This window comes from Phoenix dactylifera, chromosome 9 (genome assembly GCF_009389715.1).
Source record: "Phoenix dactylifera cultivar Barhee BC4 chromosome 9, palm_55x_up_171113_PBpolish2nd_filt_p, whole genome shotgun sequence".
Lineage (NCBI taxonomy): Eukaryota > Viridiplantae > Streptophyta > Magnoliopsida > Arecales > Arecaceae > Phoenix > Phoenix dactylifera.
The window spans coordinates 7,987,776-8,002,685 of record NC_052400.1 but is presented as its reverse complement, the minus strand read 5'-3'; the positions used below and the strand labels follow the sequence as shown (position 1 = coordinate 8,002,685).

General features: G+C 43.0%; 1 pseudogene; it reads left to right on the top strand.

The window, feature by feature from the left end:
• Positions 1 to 5,539: 5,539 nt before the first annotated feature.
• On the top strand, positions 5,540 to 10,351 carry LOC120111986 (annotated as a pseudogene).
• The last annotated feature ends 4,559 nt before the right edge of the window (positions 10,352 to 14,910 follow it).

The window sequence follows — 14,910 nt, the reverse complement described above, 5'->3', positions numbered from 1 at the left end:
GAGAGCACCGAACCACTATATTTCTTGTTGTTTGTATTGTGAGTTGTTTAAGTTTACTAACTCATCATTTAACACAAGTAAGATAGTTAAGAATTAAAAGAAACCAATTCACCCCCCCCCCCTCTTGGCTTGTCACCTTGGGCAACAAACAAAAAATATAGGTTTATGGTATTCTAAAGAATCTAGCCTGAACTTAATAGGATAGACAGATTCAGACTTTGCTGGTTGTAAACTTGATAGAAAAAAGCACCAGCGGGTCATGTCAATTCTTAGGAGAAAATTTAATCTCATGGTTTAGCAAGAAACAAAACTCGGTTGCATTATCTATTGCTGAAGCTGAATATGTTGCTGCCGGGAGTTGTTGTGCTCAAATCATGTGGATCAAACAACAACTGGAAGATTATGGAATTAAACAAGATAAAATTCCCATTAATTGTGACAATACAAGTGCTATTAACTTAACTAAGAATCCAATTCAGCACTCAAGAACCAAACACATTGAAATAAGACATCACTTCATAAGAGATCATGTACTGAATGGTGATGTTACACTTCAGTTTATTTGCACTGATGATCAACTAGCTGACATCTTTACAAAACTCTTGAGTGAAGAGAGATTTAGTGTGCTTAGGAGAGGATTAGGAGTGATTGATCCATCCTAGTGATGTTCTCTTCTAGTTCATTGATTTTGATGATTAGGTTGTGTTAAATATAGAGTCTCTCATCGATGATTATCAAATCAGATCATAAACTTAGTGATTATCCCTTGTTTGGCACGAAAATAGCATGATTTTTAGGTGCGTGCCAGAGTTCGAGTCGACTCGGATACGTTTCAGAGTCGGCTCATGAGGGGGAGTCGACTCGCACACAGATGGGAGTCGACTCAAGGTCGATGGCAACATATAAGGAGTCGACTCGCGCATATTTTGGAATCGACTCGAGGTCGAGTCGACTCGCGACTTACTGGAGTTGACTCGCGGTCGGGAATCCGATGTTTTAACCCTAATCGAAGCATTTAATCAACACTTCTATTCACCGCCTCCACTGTTCACAAACCCTAGAGCCGTCTCCGACCTCCATTAGGGCTTTTCCGTCGAGCTTCTTTCGACCATTAGGACTTTTCCCCCTCTCTAGGTCTACTATGCCTCGTAAGGTAGTTGTCCCGAGCCGGAAGAGGCCTCAATCCGCGAGCGGCGCCGAGCGACGGTCCAAGGCTCGGAATGAACCCGTGAGGCCACAACCTCCGGTTCCTTCCCCGCCGAGGCCGGTTCCCTCGCGTCCGTGCGCCGGGAAGGCGGTCTCCACCGGGAGATATGTCAACTTCGACTATCTCTCCCGGAAAGGCTTCACAATAGGGCATAGGTTGAGGGCCCAAGGATTAGAGTTGCTTTGCTCCCTGGATCTCCCTACTTACCCGGAGCTAGTTAGGGAGTTTTATGGGACAGTTTCTAGGGATAATGGTGGGATACAGGGAACCGTAGCCGGTGTCCCTTTATTCATTTCAGGAGATTTTATAGCACAAATCCTACATCTTCCCCAAGTAGGGGTGTTTCCCACTCACCCGGCCAATAGGACTGAGGCCCTTACGGCCATATTAGGGAGTCCACCCCAGTCCCCACTAGATGAGGTGTCCGCTAGTCAGCTTTCAGTTGAAATGCGGCTCCTCCTGAGTATTATATCTAGGACCCTCTTTCCCAAGACCGGCCGCTTTGACTTTGTATCCGAGAGGGACCTAGCCCTAATGTACTATATTCTCCAAGATACCCCAATTAACTTCCCTAAGCTGATCTACAAATACCTATGTGAGCCACTAGACAAACCTAGGCTCACCCTTCCATATGGGATGTTGTATACCCTGATTTTTAGGGAGTCCGAGGTCCCCATTCCTGAGGGGGAACCCTCTCGCGCACTGCGATACACAGATCGCATGGGTGAGGGAACCCTTCACAGGATGGGATTTGATAAGGTTGAGGGAGTCTGGGTCAGAAAATCATCCTCTTCCACACCTACTACTCGACACTCCCCCAGCCCTGATCATGATTCTGACTTTCCCACCTATCCCTCCACCTCAGCACCATCCACTTCAGCCGGACCCTCCTCTTCAGCACCTCCTACTCAGCCACTAGAGGTCCGGATCTCTCCTGAGCAACTCCGGGAGCTGCGGCAGGAGATCGTGCGGGATCTTCGGGACGACCTACTGAGGGAGCTCCGAGGTCCAGCCACTGCCCCCTCTTCTGCATTGGTTCCCTCATTGTCAGCCGTGACCGAGATGACGGCTCATCTGAGGGAAGAGATTTACAACGTCAGAAGCCTTATACAAGCCCAGTTCTCAAATATGAGTGATGTCACAAGCAACACAAGAAAGATGCGAGATGACATCCGACACGACTTGGGCAGCCAGAGTCAGGGGGCCGAGCGTCTAGCGAATGTGTTGATCTCCAAGTTGGATACCCTTCAGGAGAGTCTGACTGAGCTCTCCTCGATCCACAGTAGGGCCACCTCGGCGATCATCACGCAGCTAGGGAACATCACAGATGGGGTCAGTCTACTATGGAACAATCAAGACTGAGCAAGGGAGCCACATCCTCCTCAAAGAAGCCCTAGCTTGCTTTTTCATTTTGACATGTACTTACTGCTTTACTCTTTGTATCTACAAGTGTACCTACATATACAATCAATACAATGAGTAGACAATTTTCTTCAATACTGTGCAAATTTAATCTCTAATTGCTTGTGTGATGTGCTTTCTTCCTTTTTGCTATGATGACAAAAAGGGGAAGAAAATATATTGAATAGACATGTAAAGGGAATCAATGAAAATCAATAAAAAGCAAACTTTTAAAACAAAATAATTTGCTCTTAGTGGATTCGATACCTCGAGGCTCATTATCTCTCTGTTGGAGCTCCTAACGGAGTAATCTCCAGAATCTATCAAGGGATATTCGGAGATTAGTTGAATCATACTCAAGAACAAATTGGCAGATTTTTCCTCTAAAAACCGAAAATGTAAGTTCAAAAGCTTCAATACACTAAAAGAAATTTCAGAGAATCAAAACAAAGTTGAATGCATGTGTTGAGGGGGAGAGTCTGAATTTTTAAGAAAGCAAACTCATTAAATATATATAAGCCAAACAATTGATTGCATGACATGAAGGCTTATATAATTCCAAATGAAAGGGGGAGCTTTAACTTCAAAATTTACTGTTTCACACCTTTCAGTTTTGGATAAATTAAAATAACTAGACACTTGAATTCATTTTAAAATTTTACTATAAATCTCCTTGTTTGTTGAGCAATTCACTTTACATATACTCAATATTTTGTCATCATCAAAAAGGGAGAGATTGTGGAGTGATTGATTATAACCCTATTTGATTTTGATGAGCTCAAAGCATTTGAGTATATCTTATGTTTACTAATGAATTCAATCTAGTGTTTCAGTGAAATTCTTGTAAATTTATGGTTAAGTGTCTCTAGATTTGGTTCAAGACATTTTGGATAAGTTAAGAAGTCAATTTGAACCAAAGTCTGAGACTCGAGTCGACTCCGGGAGATTACGAGTTGTGGAGTGATCGATTAAAACCCCGTTTGATTTTGATGAGCTCAAAGCATTTGAGTATATCTTGTGATTACTAATGAATTCAATTGAGTGTTTCAGTGAAAATCCTGTCCAAGTGTCTCTAGACTTGGTTCATAGCATTTTGGATAAGTTAAGAAGTCTGCATGAACCAATGTCTGAGATACGAGTCGACTCCCGAGTTTCACGAGTCGACTCCAAGCGTATCAAGGTCACTGGCACGAGCTCGAGTCGACTCCTGATCAGTACGAGTCGACTCCGACTGAAAACAGACAGAAGGATAGAAGAGCAGTTTTTCAGGTCTGAGATTCGAGTCGACTCCAGTGGAATGCGAGTCGACTCCCAGCGGTACACACAGAAAAAGTCAGAGAGCGTTTTATGGACTCTGAGATTCGAGTCGACTCCAGTGGAACGCGAGTCGACTCCCAGCGGTACACAAAGAAAAAGTCAGAGAGCGTTTTATGGACTCTGAGATTCAGTCGACTCCCGCAGTACGCGAGTCGACTCCGAGACTGTGCGACCATCGACAGACAGAAGACCATGTTACTGCCTCTGAGATTCGAGTCGACTCCCAGACAGCTCGAGTCGACTCCAATACAAGCTTCACGTCAAAAGGCAGAAGACCAACTTTCGGAAACTGAGAGCCGAGTCGACTCCAAGGAAGTTCGAGTCGACTCCAAGACTGGATGAGCCAAAAGACAGAGAATCGGGAGTTCGGGCTCTGAGATTCGAGTCGACTCCCAGGACAGTCGAGTCGACTCGAGTGGACAAAATTCAAATTTGGATCCACGGACTACAGAGGATGAGCCGACTCCAAAATTGCCAGGTCAGCGCCAGAAGTTGGCGAGTCGACTCCGGGTCAAGACGAGTCGACTCCCAGTCAAGACGGCAACTTTAATTCAAACTAGGAACAGTTGCCGAGTCGACTCCGGAAAAGCTCGAGTCAACTCCTGCTACAGCCGAGTCGACTCCTGATCGCGCGAGTCGACTCCAACCCACCAACGGTCACATTGTCAGGCTGCGCAGAGTGTGCAGAACGGCCAGAAAAAGCAGAGTAACGGCTAGTTTCCATGGGGGTTGGCTTAAATAGCCACAGAAGACTGTAGCAAGGTAGAGAACACACATTCCACTCCTAGCATTCAAGTCTTCAAGCTCTCTAAGTGCTCTTCAACGAGAAAAAGGGAAGATCTGCATTTACTGCTCCACCAACATCTTCCCAGCATTCAAAGCTTCCTCCTCCTGCTTTCAAGTCGATCACTCTTTCAAGAGGAGACCGGAGTTCCAGAAGCCACACCTCTTCACCATCTTAAAAGCATTTGAGGGCTTCTAACTCCTTTACGATTATATTGTTTTAAATCTGCTTTTTGAGAAGCTATTTTCTGTTTTCTTCTATCTCGTGTATTTACTTGATTCAATCGGGGGATTGAATCAAGGGGATTAAGGTTGGTTGGTGAGCCGGTTTAAAACCAACGAGTGTAAGGGTTTGATTGTGAGCCCGAAAAAACAATCGGGGTTGGTTCTAGTCGGTGAGCCTGGGAAAACCGACCGAGTTCGTTATGAGCTCGTAAAACAACAAGTTCGGTTGTGAGCTTGCAAAACAACCGGCTGTAATCCAAGGAGGTTATAGTGAAATTCCCAAGTGAGACTTGGGGAGTGGACGTAGGAGCAAGGGTTAGCTCCGAACCACTATAAAACTTTGTGTTTGTAGTGCATTATCTCTCATCTTCTTCCCCACACATTACTCACAGCACTTAGCTTTAATTAAATAACTGGCTATAGTATTTAGTTAATCATCCACAAAGTTTTAATTAGCTAAGTTAATTTAAAAACCCAATTCACCCCCCCCCCCCCCTCTTGGGTTGTCTATCTGGGCAACAAGTGGTATCAGAGCCAAAAACTCTTCCACTCAAGAGTTAAAAGATCAAAATGACAACCCCATTTGGATCTTCTCACATTGAGGGTCAGTCCACCCAAAGACCTCCTTTCTTCAATGGATCCGACTACTCATACTGGAAGGCTAGGATGAGAATATTCATCCAAGCCCAAGACTATGAGATGTGGACCATTGTAGTGAATGGCCCATACATCCCATCCACATATGTAGAGGGTGTTCAGGTACCCAAACTAGAAACGGATTGGGATGAACATGACATGAGGAAGGCACAACTAAACTCTAAAGCAATGAATGTGTTTTATTGTGCCTTAGACCGTAATGAATTCAATAGAGTTTCAACTTGTAATTCTGCAAAAGAAATTTGGGACAGACTTGAAGTGAGCCATGAGGGCACGAATCAAGTCAAGGAATCCAAAATAAACATCTTGGTTCATAAATATGAACTATTTAAAATGGATTCAAATGAAACAATCACAAGCATGTTCACTAGGTTTACTGATATTGTCAATGGCCTAAAAAGCCTTGGCAAGAACTATACTAACAGTGAACTTGTCAGGAAAATCCTTCGGTGTCTACCAAGGTCGTGGGAAGCCAAGGTGACGGCGATCCAAGAAGCTAAAGACTTGAACAAGCTTCAACTTGAAGAGCTCCTTGGATCCCTGATGACGCATGAGCTTACCATGAAACAACACAACGAGGAAGAGTCCTCCCATAAGAAAAAGGTAATAGCTTTAAAATCTACTTCTTCTAACAAGGACCTGTCTTGCAGCAGTAGCAGTGAAGAGGAAGAAGATGAGGAAGATGGTGGTGAGGCACTTCTTGTGCGCAAGTTCAAGAAGTTTATCAACCACAAGAAGACGTATCATCAAAGGAGAGGTCTCTCAAATTCCTACCGCAGAGACAAAGGTAAGGAAAGGGAAAATGAGGGGATTGGGTGTTACGAGTGCAAGAAGCCGGGACACATAAGAGCAGAGTGCCCCTTACTGAAGAAGGGGAGTAAGTACAAGAAGAAGAAGGCACTTGTCACCACCCTATCGGACTCCGACGCATCATCTTCATCATCGGATGAAGAACAAGAAGAGAAGGCCAATTTCTGTTTCATGGCCAACGAAAATGAGGTAATTTCCGATACGCATTTTGATTTTACATTTGATGAACTTTATGATGCGTTCAATGAATTAATGATTGAGTATAAGAATATAAATGTTAAAAACAGAGAACTAAAAGTAACTAACCAAAGTTATATTCATAAGCATGATTCATTAATTAAGGATAAAGATAATCTCACCAAAGAAAATCTAGAACTTAAGACAAGCAACCAACTCCTAATTAAGAAGACTAACACCTTAACGAAAGATATTGAGAAACTAACAAAGGAATTTTCAGATCTCAAAAACCATAAACAAGTCTTAAACAAGGATCTAACTAAAGAGCTAAATGATCTAAAAACCGAAAATCAGACATTAACTAAAGAACTAAACAAATACAAACCCTTAGTTGAAAAATTCACATATAGTTCTGAAAAGTTAAACATGATACTTAATAATCAACGAGCCGTATTTAATAAAGCGGGTTTAGGGTATAAACCAAGGAATAAGCAAAAACTTCTTAGTAACTTCTTTGTTAAAGCTGGGGAAACTAAAATTAAGAAAATAACTTGCTTTTGTTGTGGAATAGTAGGACATAAAGCAAATGCATGTAATTTTAGGAAAAGTAAAACTAAAAGAAAAAATAAAAGGGTATGGGTTCCAAAAGGAACCAACTTGACTAACCATGAAGGACCCAAGAAAACTTGGGTACCTAAGATGACATGATTTGCTTGTGTAGGAGTGTCTTGCAGCCAAGGTCAACAAAAACTGCTGGTATTTGGATAGTGGCTGTTCAAGGCACATGACGGGTGATAAAGATCAATTTTTCACCCTTGAAGCTAAGAAGGGAGGTGCTGTGACTTTTGGAGACAACAACCAAGGTCACATCATTGGTATTGGTAAAGTTCAAATCACCCCTTCTACCTTTATAGATAATGTTAGATATGTTGATGGTCTTAAGCATAACTTGTTAAGCATTAGTCAATTATGTGATAAAGGATATGATGTTATGTTTAAACCATCACTATGTATTATAACAAATCCTAATGATAATAGTTTAGTTTTTAAAGGGATGAGACGTGGAAATGTATATGTGGTAGATCTAGAAGACCTTACAAAACATAACCAATGTTTAGTTGTTAATGAAACTAAAGAAAATGATGCTAGTTGGTTATGGCACCGTAAGTTAGGTCATGCAAGCATGGACACAATAACTAAACTAGTTAAAAGAGACTCCGTGATAGGTTTGCCAAAATTAAAATTTGAAAAGAACAAAATATGTGAAGCATGTCAATTTGGCAAACAATCTAGAAACTCTTTTAAATCCATAAAATGTGTCTCTACTTCTAGGCCTCTAGAATTACTACACATGGACCTATTTGGTCCAACTAGAACAACAAGCCTAGGTGGAAATAAATATGGTCTAGTTATAGTAGATGATTACTCTAGGTACACATGGGTCATGTTTCTAGCGCATAAGGATCAAGCATTTTCTATGTTTAAGAAGTTCCATAAGGAAGTAACAAATGCTAGAGAGTCCTCAGTTATAGCTATTAGAAGTGACCATGGTACCGAATTCGAAATCAATTATTTGATGAATTTTGTAGTAAAAAGGGGATAACTCATAATTTCTCAGCACCTAGGACACCACAACAAAATAGAGTTGTGGAAAGGAAAAATAGAACCCTAGAGGAAATGGCTAGAACGATGTTATGTGAAAGTAACCTCCCTAAGTACTTTTGGAGAGAAGCCATTAATACTTCTTGCCATGTATTAAATAGAGTTCTATTAAGACCCATCATAAAGAAAACACCATATGAACTGTGGAAAAACAGAAAACCAAAGGTTAACTATTTTCATGTTTTCGGATGTAGGTGTTTTGTACATAATAATGGGAAAGATAATCTAGGGAAATTTGATCCAAAATCTGATGAAGGAATATTCCTAGGTTATTCTACAACTAGTAAAGCCTATAGAATCTTTAATAAAAGAACCCTAGTTATAGAAGAATCTATACATGTTGTTTTTGATGACTCTAGTGACATCTCATCTAGTAAGAAGGTTAATTTTGATGATGATATTGAAATACTTGAAGAAAAGATAGATGAGATGGGATTACAAGATGATAATCAAAAGTTGATTGAAGGAGAATCATCAAACCAAGAGCCTATAGTGGATCATGGGCTAACTAAAGCTTGGAGGTATGCTCATGGGCATCCTAAGGAACTAATTCTAGATGATCCATCCCAACCCGTTAGGACTAGAGCATCCCTTAGAAATTTGAATAACCATCTAGCTTTTGTTTCACACTTTGAGCCCAATCATATAGAAGAAGCCGAAAATGATGTAAATTGGATAAATGCAATGCAAGAAGAACTAAACCAATTTACTAGAAACAAAGTGTGGGATCTAGTAGAGAGACCTTCTGAATATCCAATTATAGGTACAAAATGGATATATAAAAATAAGCTAGATGAAAATGGAATTGTTATAAGGAATAAGGCTAGACTAGTAGCAAAGGGTTATAATCAAGAAGAAGGTATAGACTTTGATGAAACCTTTGCTCCCGTAGCTAGACTTGAGGCTATTAGACTATTATTAGCATATGCATGCTCTAAGGACTTCAAGCTATATCAAATGGATGTAAAAAGTGCTTTTCTAAATGGGTTTATTAATGAGGAGGTATATGTGGAACAACCTCCTGGTTTTGAAAATCATCAATACCCCAATCATGTGTATAAACTGAACAAAGCACTTTATGGTCTAAAACAAGCACCTAGAGCATGGTATGAGAGACTTAGTAAATTTCTATTAGAACATGAATTCTCTAGGGGAAATGTAGATACAACATTATTTCTGAAAAAGAAAAATAAGGATATGTTATTAGTACAGATTTATGTTGATGATATCATTTTCGGTGCTACTAACAATCGCCTCTGCGAGGAATTTGCTGATTTGATGCAGAGTGAGTTTGAGATGAGCATGATGGGAGAGCTGAACTACTTCCTCGGGCTTCAAATCAAACAATCTGAAGGAGGCATCTTCATCAATCAAGCCAAATATATCAAGGAGATGCTCAAGAAGTTCGATATGGAGGGAAACAAGTCAATCAGCACCCCCATGAGCTCATCATGTAAGTTAGACCAAGATGAATCAGGTAAATCTGTAGATCAAAAACTTTATAGAGGTATGATAGGTTCTTTACTGTATCTTACTGCAAGTAGGCCTGATATTATGTTTAGTGTGTGCATGTGTGCTAGATATCAGGCTAATCCTAAAGAATCACACCTAGCTGCAGTTAAGAGAATCTTTAAATACTTAATAGGAACTAAGAACATAGGGCTGTGGTACTCTAAAGAATCTAGCCTAAACTTAATAGGGTACACAGATTCAGACTTCGCTGGATGTAAGCTTGATAGAAAAAGTACCAGCGGGTCTTGTCAATTTTTAGGAGAAAACCTAATCTCATGGTTTAGCAAGAAACAAAACTCGGTTGCATTATCCACTGCAGAAGCTGAATATGTTGCAGCCGGGAGTTGTTGTGCTCAAATCTTGTGGATTAAACAACAATTAGAAGATTATGGCATTAAACAAGATAAAATTCCCATTAATTGTGATAATACAAGTGCCATAAACCTAACTAAAAATCCAATTCAACACTCAAGAACTAAACACATTGAGATAAGACATCACTTCATAAGAGATCATGTATTGAATGGTGATGTGACTCTCCAATTTATTTGTACTGATAATCAATTAGCAGATATTTTTACAAAACCCCTAAGTGAAGAGAGGTTCAGTGTACTTAGGAGGGGATTAGGAGTGATTGACCCATCCTAGTGGGAGTTTCCACTAGATTAATTGATTTTGATGGTTAAAATGAGGTTAAAATAGAGTTTCTATTCAATGATCATCAAATCAGATCCCAACTAGGTGATTTTCCCTCATTTGGCACGGTTATAGCATGATTTTTAAGTGCGTGCCGAGGTTAGAGACGACTCGAGTAAGTTTCAGAGCCGGCTCCTAAGGGGGAGTCGACTCGCGCATTTGGGGGAGTCGACTCGCAAAGTTGGCAGCTGAGGGGGAGTCGACTCGCACATTGTCGGGAGTCGACTCGAAGTCTACAGGCGCATAAGGAGAGTCGACTCGCGCATTTTCTGGAGTCGACTCGAGGTCGAGTCGACTCGCGACTCAGGGGAGTCGACTCGCAGTCGGGATCCGACTTTTTAACCCTAGGTTTGTCGTTTCGCAAACACTTTTTCTCAAGCCGCCACTGTTCACAAAGCCCTAGAGCCGACTCCTAGGTCATCCTCGATCGTCTCCAAGCCCTTTTCCCGTCGATTCTTCGCCGGACATTGAGTTTCCGTCCGTTCCTAGGTCTTTTCAGGTCAGTCCCAAGCTTCCTCTATCGATCCTTCTTCGTTCTCTAGGTTTTCATCTTGTTTAGGTCAAGATGCCTCGCAAGGGAGTTGTTAGAAAGAGGTCCCGTCCCGTGGCCGGTCCCGAGCGGCGCTCCAAGGCGCGGCACGATCCCGCGAGGCAACCTCCTCCGGATCGTTCCCCGCCTAGGGTGGTTCATGTTAGGCCGTTGGCCGGGAAGGCCGTCACCTCCGGGAGGTATGTCACTTTCGACTATCTCTCCCGGGAAGGATTCACCATAGGCGATAGGCTTAGAGCCCAGGGTCTAGAGTACTTCCTCACTTTGGACCTTCCCACCTATCCTGGCCTAGTTCAAGAGTTCTACAGTACCGTCCATCGGGGAGATGGAGGTATTGAGGGCACGGTATTAGGTGTCCCATTGCGTGTCACAGAGGACCTCATTGCCCATATCCTCCACCTTCCATTAGTAGGGGTGGCTCCTGCACATCCTGAGGATAGATTTGAGGCCCTTACGATCGTCTTAGGGCATCCACCTCAGTCTCCCCTAGATGAGGTATCTGCTAGCTCACTTCCTATTGAAGTGAGAATCCTTTTGAGCATTTTGTCCAGGTCCATCTTCCCTAAGACAGGAAGATTTGATTTTGTGAATGAGAGGGACCTAGCTATTATGTCTTACATTCTTCAGGACACCCCGGTCAACTTCCCCAAGCTCATTTATAGGTATATGTGTGAGCCCCTGGATAGACCTAGGCTCTCCCTCCCATACGGAATGATATTCACTCTTCTCTTTAGGCAGTACGAAATTTCTATTCCTGAGAAGGAACCCTCTCGTGCCTTGCGATGGACTGATCGCTTGGGTACGGGGACCATGCACAGGATGGGATTTTGGAAGAGAGAAGGGATCTGGGTTAGGAAGTCCACTCTCACCGCTCAGACCACCAGACCATCACCCAGTCCTGAGCCAGATTCTGACTACCCAGAGTTCCCAGACCATCCAGACCTTCCATCCACTCCTCCTGCTCCTACCACCTCTGCCGGACCTTCCTCCTCAGCTCCACCATTTATGGAGGTCCGTATTGATCCAGAGCAGCTCCGGGAGCTGCGGCAGGAGATCGTCCGAGATTTGAGGGACGAGCTGCTCCGGGAGCTCCGAGGTTCCGTGCCAGCTCCCACTCCTGCACCCACTCCATCCTCAGCATTGGTCCCATCCTTGACAGCCGTGACAGACATGACGGCTGAGGTGCGGCAGGAGATCTACAACATTAGGACCCTAGTGCAGGCCCAGTTCCACAGCATGAGCGAGGTCACGAGCACCACGAGGAGGATGCGGGATGACATCCGCCGTGACATGCACACCACGACCGAGGGGGCCGAGCGCTTGTCGAATGTGCTCATCGACAAGCTGGACGCACTTCAGACCTCGGTGACTGGGCTTCAGACGTCGGTGACTGAGCTCTCCACTACACATAGCAGAGCCACCACGTCTATTATCATGCAGCTGGGCCATGTTACAGAGGTAGTCGCCCTCCTCATGGAGCAGAGCCGATTGAGAGGAGGAGTCACATCCTCGAGAGGAGGAGCTACATCCTCCAGAGGAGGAGATGTATCCTCGAGAGGGGGAGCTACATCCTCCAGAGGAGGAGATGTATCCTCGAGAGGGGGAGCCACATCCTCCAGAGGAGGAGATGTATCCTCGAGAGGGGGAGGCACATCCTCGAGGAGGTCATAGATGATTTTGAGTTGTGTTTTGTCTTCTTTTGTATTGTTCTTGCTTTACCTATTGTATGCTCAAATGTATTCACCTTCATATCAATACAATGAGTAGACATCTTATCTTCATTTCTGTGCCATTTGATGATTGACTGTGCCATTTGTGCCATTGATTGTGTGTGATTACCTCCTTTTTGGTATGATGACAAAAAGGGGGAGAAATGTGTAAGTATAAAATATGTAAAAGGGGAGAAATATTAAAAAATATGTAAAAAAAATCAATGGAAATAAATAAAACGATAAACTCTTAAAAACACACATAAATTTGTTCTAAGTGGATTCGGTACCTCGAGGCTCATTATCTCTCTTTTGGGGCTCCTAATGGAGTAATCTCCAAAATCTATTCAAGGGATATTCGGAGATTAGCTGAATCCTACTCAAGAACAAATTGACAGATTTTCCCTCTAAAAACAAAAATTTTAGTTCAAAAATTTCAAAGCATTAAAAGAAAATTCAGAAAATCAAAACATAGTTGAATGCATATGTTGAGGGGGAGAATCTGAATTTTAATCAAGCTAAATCATTAATGTCATATAAGCCAAACAATTGATTGCAGAATATGAAGGCTTATATAATTCCAAATGAAAGGGGAAACTTTAACTCCGAAATTTAATGTTTCACTCCTTTCAAACTTGGATAAATTAAATTATCAGATATTTGAATTCATTTATGGAGTTTATTTCATTATTTACTGAGCAACTCATTTTACATATACTCAAAGTTTTGTCATCATCAAAAAGGGGGAGATTGTGGAGTGATCGATTAAAACCCCGTTTGATTTTGATGAGCTCAAAGCATTTGAGTATATCTTGTGATTACTAATGAATTCAATTGAGTGTTTCAGTGAAAATCCTGTCCAAGTGTCTCTAGACTTGGTTCATAGCATTTTGGATAAGTTAAGAAGTCTGCATGAACCAATGTCTGAGATACGAGTCGACTCCCGAGTTTCACGAGTCGACTCCAAGCGTATCAAGGTCACTGGCACGAGCTCGAGTCGACTCCTGATCAGTACGAGTCGACTCCGACTGAAAACAGACAGAAGGACAGAAGAGCAGTTTTTCAGGTCTGAGATTCGAGTCGACTCCAGTGGAATGCGAGTCGACTCCCAGCGGTACACACAGAAAAAGTCAGAGAGCGTTTTATGGACTCTGAAATTCGAGTCGACTCCAGTGGAACGCGAGTCGACTCCCAGCGGTACACAAAGAAAAAGTCAGAGAGCGTTTTATGGACTCTGAGATTCGAGTCGACTCCCGCAGTACGCGAGTCGACTCCGAGACTGTGCGACCATCGACAGACAGAAGACCATGTTACTGCCTCTGAGATTCGAGTCGACTCCCAGACAGCTCGAGTCGACTCCAAGACAAGCTTCACGTCAAAAGGCAGAAGACCAACTTTCGGAAACTGAGAGCCGAGTCGACTCCAAGGAAGTTCGAGTCGACTCCAAGACTGGATGAGCCAAAAGACAGAGAATCGGGAGTTCGGGCTCTGAGATTCGAGTCGACTCCCAGGACAGTCGAGTCGACTCGAGTGGACAAAATTCAAATTTGGATCCACGGACTACAGAGGATGAGCCGACTCCAAAATTGCCAGGTCAGCGCCAGAAGTTGGCGAGTCGACTCCGGGTCAAGACGAGTCGACTCCCAGTCAAGACGGCAACTTTAATTCAAACTGGGAACAGTTGCCGAGTCGACTCCGGAAAAGCTCGAGTCGACTCCTGCTACAGCCGAGTCGACTCCTGATCGCGCGAGTCGACTCCAACCCACCAACGGTCACATTGTCAGGCTGCGCAGAGTGTGCAGAACGGCCAGAAAAAGCAGAGTAACGGCTAGTTTCCATGGGGGTTGGCTTAAATAGCCACAGAAGACTGTAGCAAGGTAGAGAACACACATTCCACTCCTAGCATTCAAGTCTTCAAGCTCTCTAAGTGCTCTTCAACGAGAAAAAGGGAAGATCTGCATTTACTGCTCCACCAACATCTTCCCAGCATTCAAAGCTTCCTCCTCCTGCTTTCAAGTCGATCACTCTTTCAAGAGGAGACCGGAGTTCCAGAAACCACACCTCTTCACCATCTTAAAAGCGTTTGAGGGCTTCTAACTCCTTTACGATTATATTGTTTTAAATCTGCTTTTTGAGAAGCTATTTTCTGTTTTCTTCTATCTCGTGTATTTACTTGATTCAATCGGGGGATTGAATCAAGGGGA